This window comes from Eutrema salsugineum, unplaced genomic scaffold (assembly GCF_000478725.1).
Source record: "Eutrema salsugineum unplaced genomic scaffold, Eutsalg1_0 scaffold_8, whole genome shotgun sequence".
Taxonomy (NCBI): Eukaryota; Viridiplantae; Streptophyta; class Magnoliopsida; order Brassicales; family Brassicaceae; genus Eutrema; species Eutrema salsugineum.
This window is the reverse complement of record NW_006256414.1, coordinates 10,768,492-10,780,335: the sequence shown is the minus strand read 5'-3', so window position 1 is coordinate 10,780,335 and position 11,844 is coordinate 10,768,492. Positions and strand designations below refer to the sequence as shown.

Below are 11,844 nucleotides of genomic sequence, written 5' to 3'. Positions count from 1 at the left end.
CCATACAAATCATATGTGGTCTAGATTCTGGGCATTTCATGCATCAAAAGTGTTTGATGAAATGCCTGAACCAAGGTTGTTAGAGATTTAAGTGTTATTCATCATGGGAATGATTGTTTATATGCTTAAATGACAGATTAAACTGATTCTTAATGCTTGTTAACTCATGTTTCACTGATGATGATTGGGTTAGAAACTGTTTTAGCATAGGAGTTAATACCTTCATGAGAGGATTAACTTAATTAAAGATGTTTATGTTGAATGGTTTGCTTGATCATATGATTCATTAGCTCATTAGTTTATTACTGAAGGCACCCTAATCCACTATCATGTCTAAGACCTTTCTCATCATCATTCATACATTCTCATCATTTGTCATTGTTTAGTTCTTGTTTAATCATTTCATTAGTCTTTAATCCTGTTTAAGTTTGTAGTTGTCTTTAGATAATCAAAACCACTCTTGTTTGCTTGAATTAAGAACCTGATTACATAGCTTAGTGTCTATCACCACATTCTTGGATTGATAAACCTCTTTGTGCTACTTTGACAAGGGGATTGATAGCCCTGAGACCTTAAAAAGTCTTGTCTATCACCAAAATCTCCATTGCTAGCTGTATCAAGTGAAAGTTTGTATTTTGGTTGCAAACCTCGGTAAAATGTACTCAGCAGGCTTGATCCAGGAAATCCATGGTGAGGGCAATCACGTTCATACTCCTTAAAACGTTTCCAGGCTTCATAGAAAGATTCAGTCGGTCCTTGTTGAAAGCTTGAGATCTTTGTTCTCAACTGGTTCGACCTTGACTTAGTATAGAAGTGGTTCAGGAAAGCAGTTTTACATTCTTCCCAATTAGTAATCGATCCTGCAGGCAAAGATTTCAACCAACGGCGAGCTTTGTCTGCTAATGAAAAAGGGAAAAACTTACACTTTAAATAGTTTGCTGGAACTTGGTTTGTTCTCATCATGCTGCAGATTTTTTTAAAGAACTCGATATGGTCCATTGGGTGTTCAGAAGGAACCCCAAGGAATTGGTTTTGCTTCACCAATGAGATGATTTGAGGATTGACTTCAAACTCAGAAGGAACCCCAAGGAATTGGTTTTTTTAAAGTTATGCTTAAACTAATTTTCTGGTGTAAATATACTTAATCATTATAAAATTTTGATTTTTATCCTTAATTTATTATTTTTGTGCTTAAACCAGTTTCCAACTAATCGGTGTTAACAATCCGTTAAATGACATCTATATAGCATCCACGTCAACAGCGGTGTCGTTTTGGGTTTAAGGAATTTAATTATAAAAAACAGATAAAACGATGAACATAACAAATTGTTTCCAGGCAAAACAATGTTAGTTTTCCTTCTTCGTCATGACAGCAAAACAGAGACCGAACAGAGCCGTACATGAATAAGCTTCTTGAATCTGCTGGAAACTTCGTTTTACTTTTACAGATCTCAAAGGATCTTTCGTCCACCAATCAGGATGCCACTTCTTCATCGAAAAAACAAAAAACAAAAAAAAATTGTCAGCACACATTTCTCTGTGAAAATTGTCATATTCTCCAAAACAAGAAGCAACAATGATTTAACCCAAAAAAAGGAAGCAACAATGACCCACCATAGCAAGCTTGTGATACGCCCGCCGTATCTGCTCCACTGAGGAATTCACGGCGACGCGGAGAATTTCACAATAAGACAGAAAAGTTGAGTTAATGCCACCGCCTTTCATTTGGTTTAGATATAAACTTCACGAACACATTACACAGCGCAAGAGATATTTTGGGGTTTGTATTAAGGAAAGGAGGTGATTCCAATGGCGGTTATATGGAAGAAGATGAAAAATTAATACACTCACGAACACATAAAAGGGAAAAATATTTAACTTACCCCAACTGCTGGAAGAACACATTGAACTCAAACAAGAATCAAGAGACTGAAGAACTTGATTTCCAAATCCCTAAGTCGTCTCTGAGTGTAGTTGTCTTCTGTCTTCTTCAAGGTTTCTACTCAGTAAAGATGGGAATGGGGACACTAACCAGTCTAAGATCCCGGTCATCCAAATCGCGAGTTTGAAACCTGATTGTTCTTTCGACGTAACTCATCTCATTGCTCCCGGAGCCTTTCCCTTTCTCGTTCAAAAGATCAGCAAACGCTCCACCAAACTCAATTCTCATCAATCTGACTGCAGATACAGTGTAAGTTCCACAAACAGAAACTGTTACTAAAATATTGTGAAAGCTCAAATTTTTTCATTTCTAACAATGATCCAAAGACTCCAAAAGACCAAACTTCTAAATACTCGCTAAAAGTCACGATTCTATTTCGATATATATATCGTCCCTGTAACATAGTGGCGTGTCAAATTTGTAACTAAAGTAGTGGACTACTTTACCAGCTCTATGTGGGGAAACCTATAGATTCAGATTCTGGGGTTTCCGCGGCAGCGGAGCCACGTGACCTATGTATTAACAGAATTTTTGAGTAAAGCAGAGAGATTGAAGACGGAAACAGAGTAGATACTGCAAATAAATTTCAGTTTTCCCAAAGAAACAAACAGAACAAATTTACCTCTTTTACCGGGAGAAAACCGTTTGCGAGTCTTTTGGGTTCGTTTAGACGACTCTGGATAAACGCAAAATGTGAAGTCGACGCCGTTTTATTTGTTTTTATAATTAAAGTCCACAAGCCCAAAACGAAACCATTGCTGACGTGGATTCCACATAAACGTCGTTAACGGATAGTTAACACCGATTGGACGGAAATTGGTTTAAGCACAAAAATAATAGATTAAAGATGAAATTCAAATTTTTATAAGAATTAAGTATGTTTACACCAGAAAATTAGTTTAGGCATAACTTTAACATTTTATGAAAGTTTAGGTCTGAATTAGCCAATTTTCCGTCTTTAATCCTGTTTAAGTTTGTAGTTGTCTTTAGATAATCAAAACCACTCTTGTTTGCTTGAATTAAGAACCTGATTACATAGTTTAGTGTCTATCACCACATTCTTGGATTGATAGACCTCTTTGTGCTACTTTGACAAGGGGATTGATAGCCCTGAGACCTTAAAAAGTCTTGTCTATCAATTGGCGCCGTTGCCAAATTGTGGTTTGTTTAGCATTAAGCTCTGATCTGTTCTTGAGATCAAGTGCTTACCTTCTTGTTTTTATTGATTCCTTTCAAGTTCTGTTTGTGATTTCAGGTGTATGAACACCAGGTCTAGATCAAGAAGCTGTGGTCCTCCTTTCCCTCTCAACGACAACATCAACCTTTTGGTACCAAGGAGGAGAAGGGACAGACGTGGTATACAGATTGATCAGGCTGAGATGGCAGAACAAGGAGAACACGTGGTAGATATAGAAATACCGGTTCAGGAGCAACAGGCTCAGGGTAATGGAGCTGGTAATGGAGTGGGTCAAGGGCTTCATCAGGGTAATGTTCATCAGGAACAGGTGCACCATCAACAAGCTTATGTCCACCAGGGACAAGCTCAAGCTCATCAACAGAGGCACCAGGCCAATGTTCAGCAAAGACAACAAGTACACCACCAACCCCACCCTTTCCAACAACAGCAAAGAAGATATGAGCAACCCCAAGTCTATGTTGGAGAGAATGACAGGGCCAATGCTCATCAGTATGGAGCTGGTATTCAGGCACCACCTGTGCAAAACAACAACTTTGAAGTGAAGGCATCATTGCTGATATGATCCAGAATTTAAAGTTCCATGGGTTAGCAATGGAAGATCCCTTGGAACACTTGGACCAGTTTGATAAGGTGTGTGATCTGACCAAGATTAATGGAGTTTCAGAAGACAGCTTTAAGCTAAGACTATTCCTATTCAGTCTTGGTGATAAAGCTCATCAATGGGAGAAGAATCTTCCAAGAGGCTCCATTCAAACCTGGGAGCAATGCAAGCAAGCCTTCTTATCTAAGTTCTTCTCCACCTCAAGAACTGCAAAACTGAGGAACCAAATCTCTACCTTCACTCAGCACAGCAATGAGAGTTTTGGTGAAGCATATGAGAGATTCAGGAGCTACACAAACCAATGCCCACACCATAGGTTTAGTGAGGCTTCTCTTCTCAGCACACTTTATAGAGGAGCTCTTCCCAAGATTAGAAACAAGCTGGATACTGCTTCCAATGGGAACTTTCTGGGTAAAGAGATACATGCTGCTTTAGAGCTAGTGGAGAACTTAGCATTGAGCAATGATACTTATGGTGAAGACTATGACAGATCAAATAGGTCTGAAGGTTCAAGCTCAGAACAGAGGCTCACCGGAGAAGTTAAGGAGTTGAGAAGTGAATTAGACAAGTTGAAGTTGGTAACTCACAAGCCAATGCATTTTGTTGGAGAGTATGAGGAACCATCTCAAATCTTTGAGAACATAAGTGAAGAGGGTCTCACCCAAGAGGAGCTTAACTACATTGGGAATCAGAGGTTTCAGAGATATCAGTATGGTAATGCCAATCCAAACCTTTCCTACAGGAAGACCAATGTAGCTGACCCACAAGACCAGGTGTATCCCAATTCTCAAGCTCCACAAAACTTTGTTCCCAAGAACAACTTTCAAGGATCCTTTCAACCAAAGAATCAGTTTGCTCAGAATCAAGGTTTTGGTCAGCAACAACAACCATTTCAGGGTCCTAATTTCAGTACACAGCAGCAAAAGGCACCACCAGGGTTTGGTCCTCCACAGTTCCAACAGCAAGCGCCTGTTCAACAACAGTTTCAGCCTCCAACGGGTCAACAACAGCCACAGATGGGTTCAGATATGGTTGATATTCTGCAACAACTACTTCAGGGTCAACAGATCTTTGCAAGCCAGAATGCAGCCATGGAACAAGAAATCAAGGAACTGAAGCAAAACCAGGCATCAAGCTCAAGGAACCAAGGTCACCTACCTAGAAAACCAGAACCCAACCCCAAAGAATATGCTAAGGCCATCACACTGAGGAGTGGAAAAGAGTACCTGGTATTGAGAACAACAAAGTGATCATTGAGGACAATGATCAAACTGAGGGGGAGGCAGCCTTAAAAGATGATCAAGTTGCTGAGAAACCAAGGACAGAAAAGGGTAAAGAGGTAGCAAAGGAACCAGAACCAGAGAAGAATATGTGCCACCACCTCCATACCAACCCAAGCTCCCATTTCCAGGGAGATTTAAGAAGCAACTTATGGATAAGGCAAGAGCTGTATTTGAGAAGGCACTCAAGGAGACACCACTCACAATGCCTCTCATTGATGCATTCTTAATAATGCCAAAGATGGGGAAGTTCTTGAAGGATGCCATTCTGAACAAGACAAAAGAGCTTCAAGGCATGGTAGTACTAAGTCATGAATGCAGTGCTATCATTCAGAAGAAGTTCATTCCAAGGAAGTTAACTGATCCAGGGAGCTTCACACTCCCTTGTGCCATTGGACCTCTTCTATTCTCTGGATGTCTTTGTGATCTAGGAGCATCAGTCAGCTTGATGCCATTCTCCATAGCAAAGAAGCTGGGCTTTAGAGTCTTCAAACCTGCAAGGATTTCTCTTATCCTTGCAGATATATCAGTTAGATTGCATGTTGGTATGTTGGAAGATCTACCTGTTAAGACTGGTGGTTTTGAGGTTCCAACAGATTTTGTTGTGCTGGAAATGGATGAGGAACCAGTAGATCCTCTTATCTTGGGCAGGCCATTCTTAGCAACTGCAGGAGCTATTATTGATGTGAGAGGTGGGATAATAGAGCTTCAACTTGGGTCTGAAAAGCTCAAGTTTGATGTGAATGAGATGATGAAGAAACCCACCATTGAGGGGCAATGTTTCTATGTGGAGACAATGGATCAGCTGGCTGATGAGTTGCTTGAGGAGCTGAACACTGAGGATCCTCTTCAAGCTGCTCTAACTCAAGAACAAGGAGACAATGGGCTCTTAGCTGAAGCAAGTGAAGGGTACAAGTTGTATTTGGACAATGCTAGAGAGTTGGGTCCTGAGACAAGGTTTTTGGAGCTGGAACAAAGTGGTTCTGAGGTTTTTGCAATCAAAGGATCAGACACCAGCCAAAGCAGCTTGGACCAGGATGGGAATGAGGCTGATGCACCCCCTGTTGAGCTCAAGCCTCTACCAACAGGGCTTAGGTATGCTTTCTTGGGCTTAAACTCCACATATCCTGTCATCATCAATGATAGCCTATTAGAGGATCAAGAGAGTGCATTGCTTAATGAAATAAGAAAGTTTAGGAGAGCCATAGGGTATTCTTTGGCTGATATTAGAGGGATCTCTCCTGACATTTGCACCCACAGGATCCACCTAGAGGACCAATCTATGTCCTCCATTGAGCATCAACGACGACTTAACCCCAACCTTAAGGAAGTGGTTAAGAAGGAGATACTAAAACTTCTTGAGGCAGGGATAATTTACCCAATCTCTGACTCAAGATGGGTGTCTCCTGTTCATGTTGTGCCCAAGAAGGGTGGGATCACAGTGGTTAAAAACGAGAAGGATGAGCTTATAGCTACTAGAACTGTCACAGGACACAGAATGTGTATAGACTATAGAAAGCTCAATGCAGCCTCTAGGAAGGATCATTTTCCTTTACCTTTCATTGATCAGATGTTAGAGAGGCTTGCAAACCACCCCTTCTTTTGTTTTCTCGATGGGTACTCGGGGTTCTTCCAAATTCCCATAGATCCCCGGGATCAAGAGAAAACAACATTCACATGCCCTTATGGCACATTTGCTTACAGGAGAATGCCTTTCGGTTTATGTAATGCACCGGCCACTTTTCAAAGATGTATGATGCACATTTTCTCTGACATTAGTGAAGAGAAAGTTGAGGTGTTCATGGATGACTTTAGTGTCTATGGCTCCTCCTTCTCGGATTGTCTCTCTAATTTGTCACAGGTCTTGGAGAGATGTGAGCAGCACAACGTGGTGTTGAACTGGGAGAAGTGCCACTTCATGGTGTAGGAAGGAATAGTTCTTGGGCACAAGATATCTGAGAAGGGTATTGAGGTTGACAGAGCAAAGGTGGAAGTGATGGTGAATCTGCAAACCCCCACTTCAGTCAAAGGGATAAGGAGTTTCCTTGGGCATGCAGGGTTTTACAGAAGATTTATCAAAGACTTCTCAAGAATTGTCAGGCCCTTGACAAGACTGTTGTGTAAACAAGTGGACTTCATCTTTGATGCTGAATGTGAAGAAGCCTTCAAGTTGATCAAGGAGGCATTGGTAAGTGCACCAATAGTTCAGGCCCTAGACTGGTCCCTTCCTTTTGAGGTCATGACAGATGCATCTGATTTTGCTGTTGGAGCAGTGCTTGGGCAAAAGAAAGACAAGAAGCTACATGTCCTCTACTATGCCAGTAGAACACTTGACTCTGCACAAGAGAAGTATGCTACTACTGAGAAGGAAATGCTGGCAATAGTCTTTGCCTTTGATAAGTTCACTGGTGGGATCAAAAGTCATTGTATATACTGATCATGCAGCCCTCAGGTATCTGATGACCAAGAAAGATGCCAAGCCAAGATTGTTAAGATGGGTTCTTCTACTTCAGGAGTTTGATATGGAAGTACAGGACAAAAAGGGGATAGAAAATGTAGCTGCAGACCATCTCTCAAGGCTGAGGATTGAAGAACAAGTCCCCATAGATGATGCTTTGCCTGAGGAATCACTAATGGTACTCCATTCCTACTTGGAGTTTGAGGAAGTAGAGAGCATTCAAGAGAGGAGGATGCCTTGGTTTGCAGACATAGTGAATTATCTTGCATGTGGGGTGGAGCCTCCTGAATTAGATGCTTACAAGAGGAAGAAGTTCTTCAGAGATGTCCAGAGATACCATTGGGATGAGCCCTACCTCTATGTCCTGAACAAAGATCAGCTGTATAGAAGGTGTCTTGCTGAGGAGGAGATGCAACCTGTGTTGCAAGAGTGTCATGGTTCAGCTTTTGAGGGTCACATGGGAGCATTCAAGACTGTGGCAAAGGTTCTTCAGAGTGGGTTTTGGTGGCCCACAATGTTCAAAGATGCTCAGTTAGTGGTTTCAGCATGTGATGCCTGTCAGAGGCATGGAAACACATCAAAGAGGAGTGAGATACCTCAAAACCCCATTCTAGAAGTTGAGATCTTTGATTGCTGGGGGATTGACTTTATGGGACCCTTCATTTCATCCTATGGGAATCAGTATATACTTGTTGCTGTGGACTATGTGTCCAAATGGGTTGAGGCCATTGCTTCCCCTACCAATGATTCCAAGGTTGTAGTGAAGCTGTTCAAGAGCATGATCTTCCCAAGGTTTGGAGTTCCAAGGGTTGTTATCTCTGATGGAGGATCTCATTTTGTGAACAAGACTTTGGAGGGTTTGTTGAGAAAGCATGGAGTGAAACACAAGGTAGCTACTCCTTATCATCCTCAAACTAGTGGCCAGGTTGAAGTATCCAATAGACATATCAAAGCCATTCTTGAGAGGACTGTTAGCTCAAGCAGAAAAGATTGGAGCAAAAGGCTAGATGATGCATTGTGGGCTTATAGGACTGCCTTTAAAACTCCAATTGGGACATCACCTTTCAGTCTGCTATATGGGAAGAGCTGCCACGTTCCTGTTGAGTTGGAGTACAAGGCTATGTGGGCTGTGAAGTTGCTAAACTTTGATATCAAGACAGCTCAAGAGAAAAGGGTCATGCAACTCCATGAACTTGAGGAGATTAGGCTTGAGGCTTTTGAGAGCTCAAAGATCTATAAGGAGAAGACCAAGGCTTTGCATGATCAAAAGATTTTGAAAAGGGAGTTCAAGGATGGTGATTTGGTGTTGCTATTCAACTCTAGGCTTAAGTTGTTTCCAGAAAAACTTAAGTCTAGATGGTCTGGTCCCTTTAAGGTTCTTGAAGTCAGGCCATATGGAGTTGTTGTCTTGGAAGGAAAGAATGGTCAAGAGTTTGTGGTAAATGGACAAAGGATCAAGCACTATTTGGTTTCACAAAGGAAGGAGGAAGCTACATCAGTTCCCCTTCTTGATCCACCACCAGCATGTTAAACAGGTTTCCAAAGTCAAACTTAGAGACTTTAAACAAAGTGCTCTTGGGAGACACCCCAAGCTTATCTTTGTACATAGTTCTTTTGATTTCCTCTCTTTTCTTTTATGTTTTAGAACTTTTTGATGGGTTTTGTGAGTTGGTCTCAGGTCCTATGTGATTCTTTGGAAGACATAACTCAGTGATGAATGGAATGGAGCATGTGAGAGGGCTGGGAGAAGTGTTTAAGGACTGAAAAACTTGGAGAACGCCTCAGTGCTACCTAGGTGTGCGGTTTGGATCAAGAAGAGCCCAGGCCGCAGCAGGACTCACAATTTACTCCGGCCTGGGCGTGCTACCTGGTGTAAGAGGAACTAGGCCGCACCAAACAGAAGGAGTCCAAAACGTCTAAGTCCTAGGTTGTGCTAGCTGGTGCTGCGGGTAAGAAGAGAGGGAGTCCAGGCCGCATGGAGACTCTCAAATTACTCCAAGTTGGTCGTGCTACCTGGTGAAAGAGGTCCAAGCCACAGCAAAAAAAAGAACGGCCAAGATGTCTAAGTAACAAACCCTGCGGTTTAGGTGTGCTACCTGGGAGCAAAGAAGACCAACCCGCACATCCATTCGGAATTTATTCCAAGTTGGGCAAGCTAGCTGGGAACATGAAGACCAGGTCGCAGCAGGAAAAGAAAGACCAAGTCGTTTAAGTCCAAAAGTCTGCGGGTTAGGTGTGCTACCTGGGAACAGAGGAAGACCAAGTCGCACATACACTCTCAAATTACTCCAAGTTGGTCGTGCTACCTGGGAAACACAAGACCAGGCCGCACAAAATGAAGAAGATGCTGAGACGCCTAAGTGTTGAAAATGTGCGCCATAGTCGTGCTACCTGGGAAGCATGAAAACCAAGCCGCACATATGTTTGCAATTTACTCCAACTTGGTCGTGCTAGCTGGGCACAAGGGAACTAGGTCGCAGCAGAAAAAAAAAGGGCTAAAAGTGTCTAAGTCCTAAACCCTGCGCCTTAGTCATGCTACCTGGGAACAAAAGAAACCAAGCCGCACATATGTTCGCAAATTACTCCAACTTGGTCGTGCTAGCTGGTCGCAATGGGTTCCAGGTAGCAGCATGGAGAAAAGGCAAAACCGAGCTGAAGGATTTTCCTGCAACTTGGTCATGCGGGTTAGAAAGAGAATGACCAGGTAGCACAAAAACATTTCCGGTTCTACACCGAGACGGTCATACGGCTCGATCCCGATGGTTCCCGGACGCACAAAAGAGAGAAAGGAGGCCGGTCAACGAGGAAAGGACGGGTCAAAGCCTTGACTGGTCAAAATAGATCTATTGACCACCAGTCCAAAGGCTTGACCCTGTCCCACACTCTCTCTTCCCCACAACAAACCCTAGTTTGCAACTCTTTCTCTCATTTCTCTCCATTGTTTTCATCATATCTCTCTCATTTCTCCACCAAATTTGTTGATTCAAAGTGCTCTGAACTCGTTTTTGAGTTGTTAACATCATCCTGATTGCATTTCGAACTCGTTGCATCTTAATCCCAAGGTATTTCACTCTGTTAGAACTCACCTTTTTCCATGTTCTTCAATGGTGATTTATGAGCTTCAAAGTGTGGAATCAATTTTTATAGGTTGTTTTAGACCTTGGGATTATTTTTATAAATGCTAGGGTGCTAGATAGTCTTGGAAAACAGAGCATTTTGTTGGTAATTCCTTGTTCTTGAGTTTTGAAAATTGTTGCAAGTAATTCATGACAAAAATCGATTTTTTTTTAGAAAAGAGATGAATTGGTTTCTTGCTGAGTCCTTGCTTTGCACTCTTGTTTTTGCATTGCTATGAACTTATTGGATTGATGTTTAGCTTGAGAAACCTGTTCATGTCGTTTTAAAATCGATTCTTGCAACAATTTTTTTTTTTCAAAATTTTGGAGAATTTTGTGAAGCTTGTTCTTGTACTAACATTGTTTTTGAGAATCTCTTGGCAGATGACTGAAAGAACAAATCTCTGGCCAAGAAGAAGGGCACTGCATCAAAAGGCAAAGGTTTGGTCTCAGGGTCTTCAAAGCCAAGAGAAAAAGGTCAAGGTGCAAAGAATACCACAAAGCAAGGAAAGTGTGATCCAGCGCCAAAAAGGACAAGGCCTGAAGGAAAAGCTTTGGTGGTTGCTTCTGGTTCCAAGAAGAAGGGGAAACAGTTGGCTGTGGTATCTGAGAGTAAGAAGACTGAAAGTGACTCAAGCAGCTCAGCTGGTGGCTCCCAAGGCACAATTGAAGAGGGATCAAAGAACTTCAAGAAAACTGAACCAGAAACACTTGATTATCTGGCTAAGTTTCAACAGATAGAGATCCAGCAAGGGAGATTCCCTGATTTGGATTTTCTGAAGAATATTGGCATCTATGAAGATGTCAAGACTTTGCTTGGGAACATGGGTGTTGAGTCACTTTTGGAGATGAGAGAGATCGCTTATGAACAGGAGTCTCAAGAGTTCTTGGCTTCCTTTGAAGCTTTCATTTACTACCCAAGGGATTCAAGAATCATTCAAGGAGATGGGCTTGGACATGTGGAGTTTACTGTGAAAGGGAAGGAGTATTCAGTGTCATTCAGAGAATTGAATGAGATTTTGGGTTTTCAGCACCTAGAAATGAACTTCTCTCCAACCAGGTCAATCTCAGAAAAGATGAGATCCAACTTCTATGGAGATCAATTGCTTCTGGGAAGTACACAGCTGGAAAAGCAAAGTCCTCTTGGATAAGGAATCCAGTTCTGAGATATGTACACAAGATTCTCTCTCACAGCTTCTACTTCAAGATTGATGTTGGAAGAGTTCACAAAGGAGATTTGATGCTTCTT

The 11,844-nt window shown here is 41.9% G+C and overlaps 2 non-coding genes across 2 annotated transcripts; one reads left to right on the top strand and one right to left on the bottom strand.

The window, feature by feature from the left end:
- The first annotated feature begins 682 nt into the window (after positions 1 to 682).
- Positions 683 to 788, top strand: LOC112082333. Its single transcript, XR_002896995.1, has one exon. It is a non-coding gene; the product is annotated as a small nucleolar RNA R71 (small nucleolar RNA).
- Positions 789 to 3,953: 3,165 nt separating this feature from the next.
- LOC112082255 lies at positions 3,954 to 4,060 on the bottom strand. The gene has a single exon (XR_002896907.1). It is a non-coding gene; the product is annotated as a small nucleolar RNA R71 (small nucleolar RNA).
- Positions 4,061 to 11,844: the final 7,784 nt, after the last annotated feature.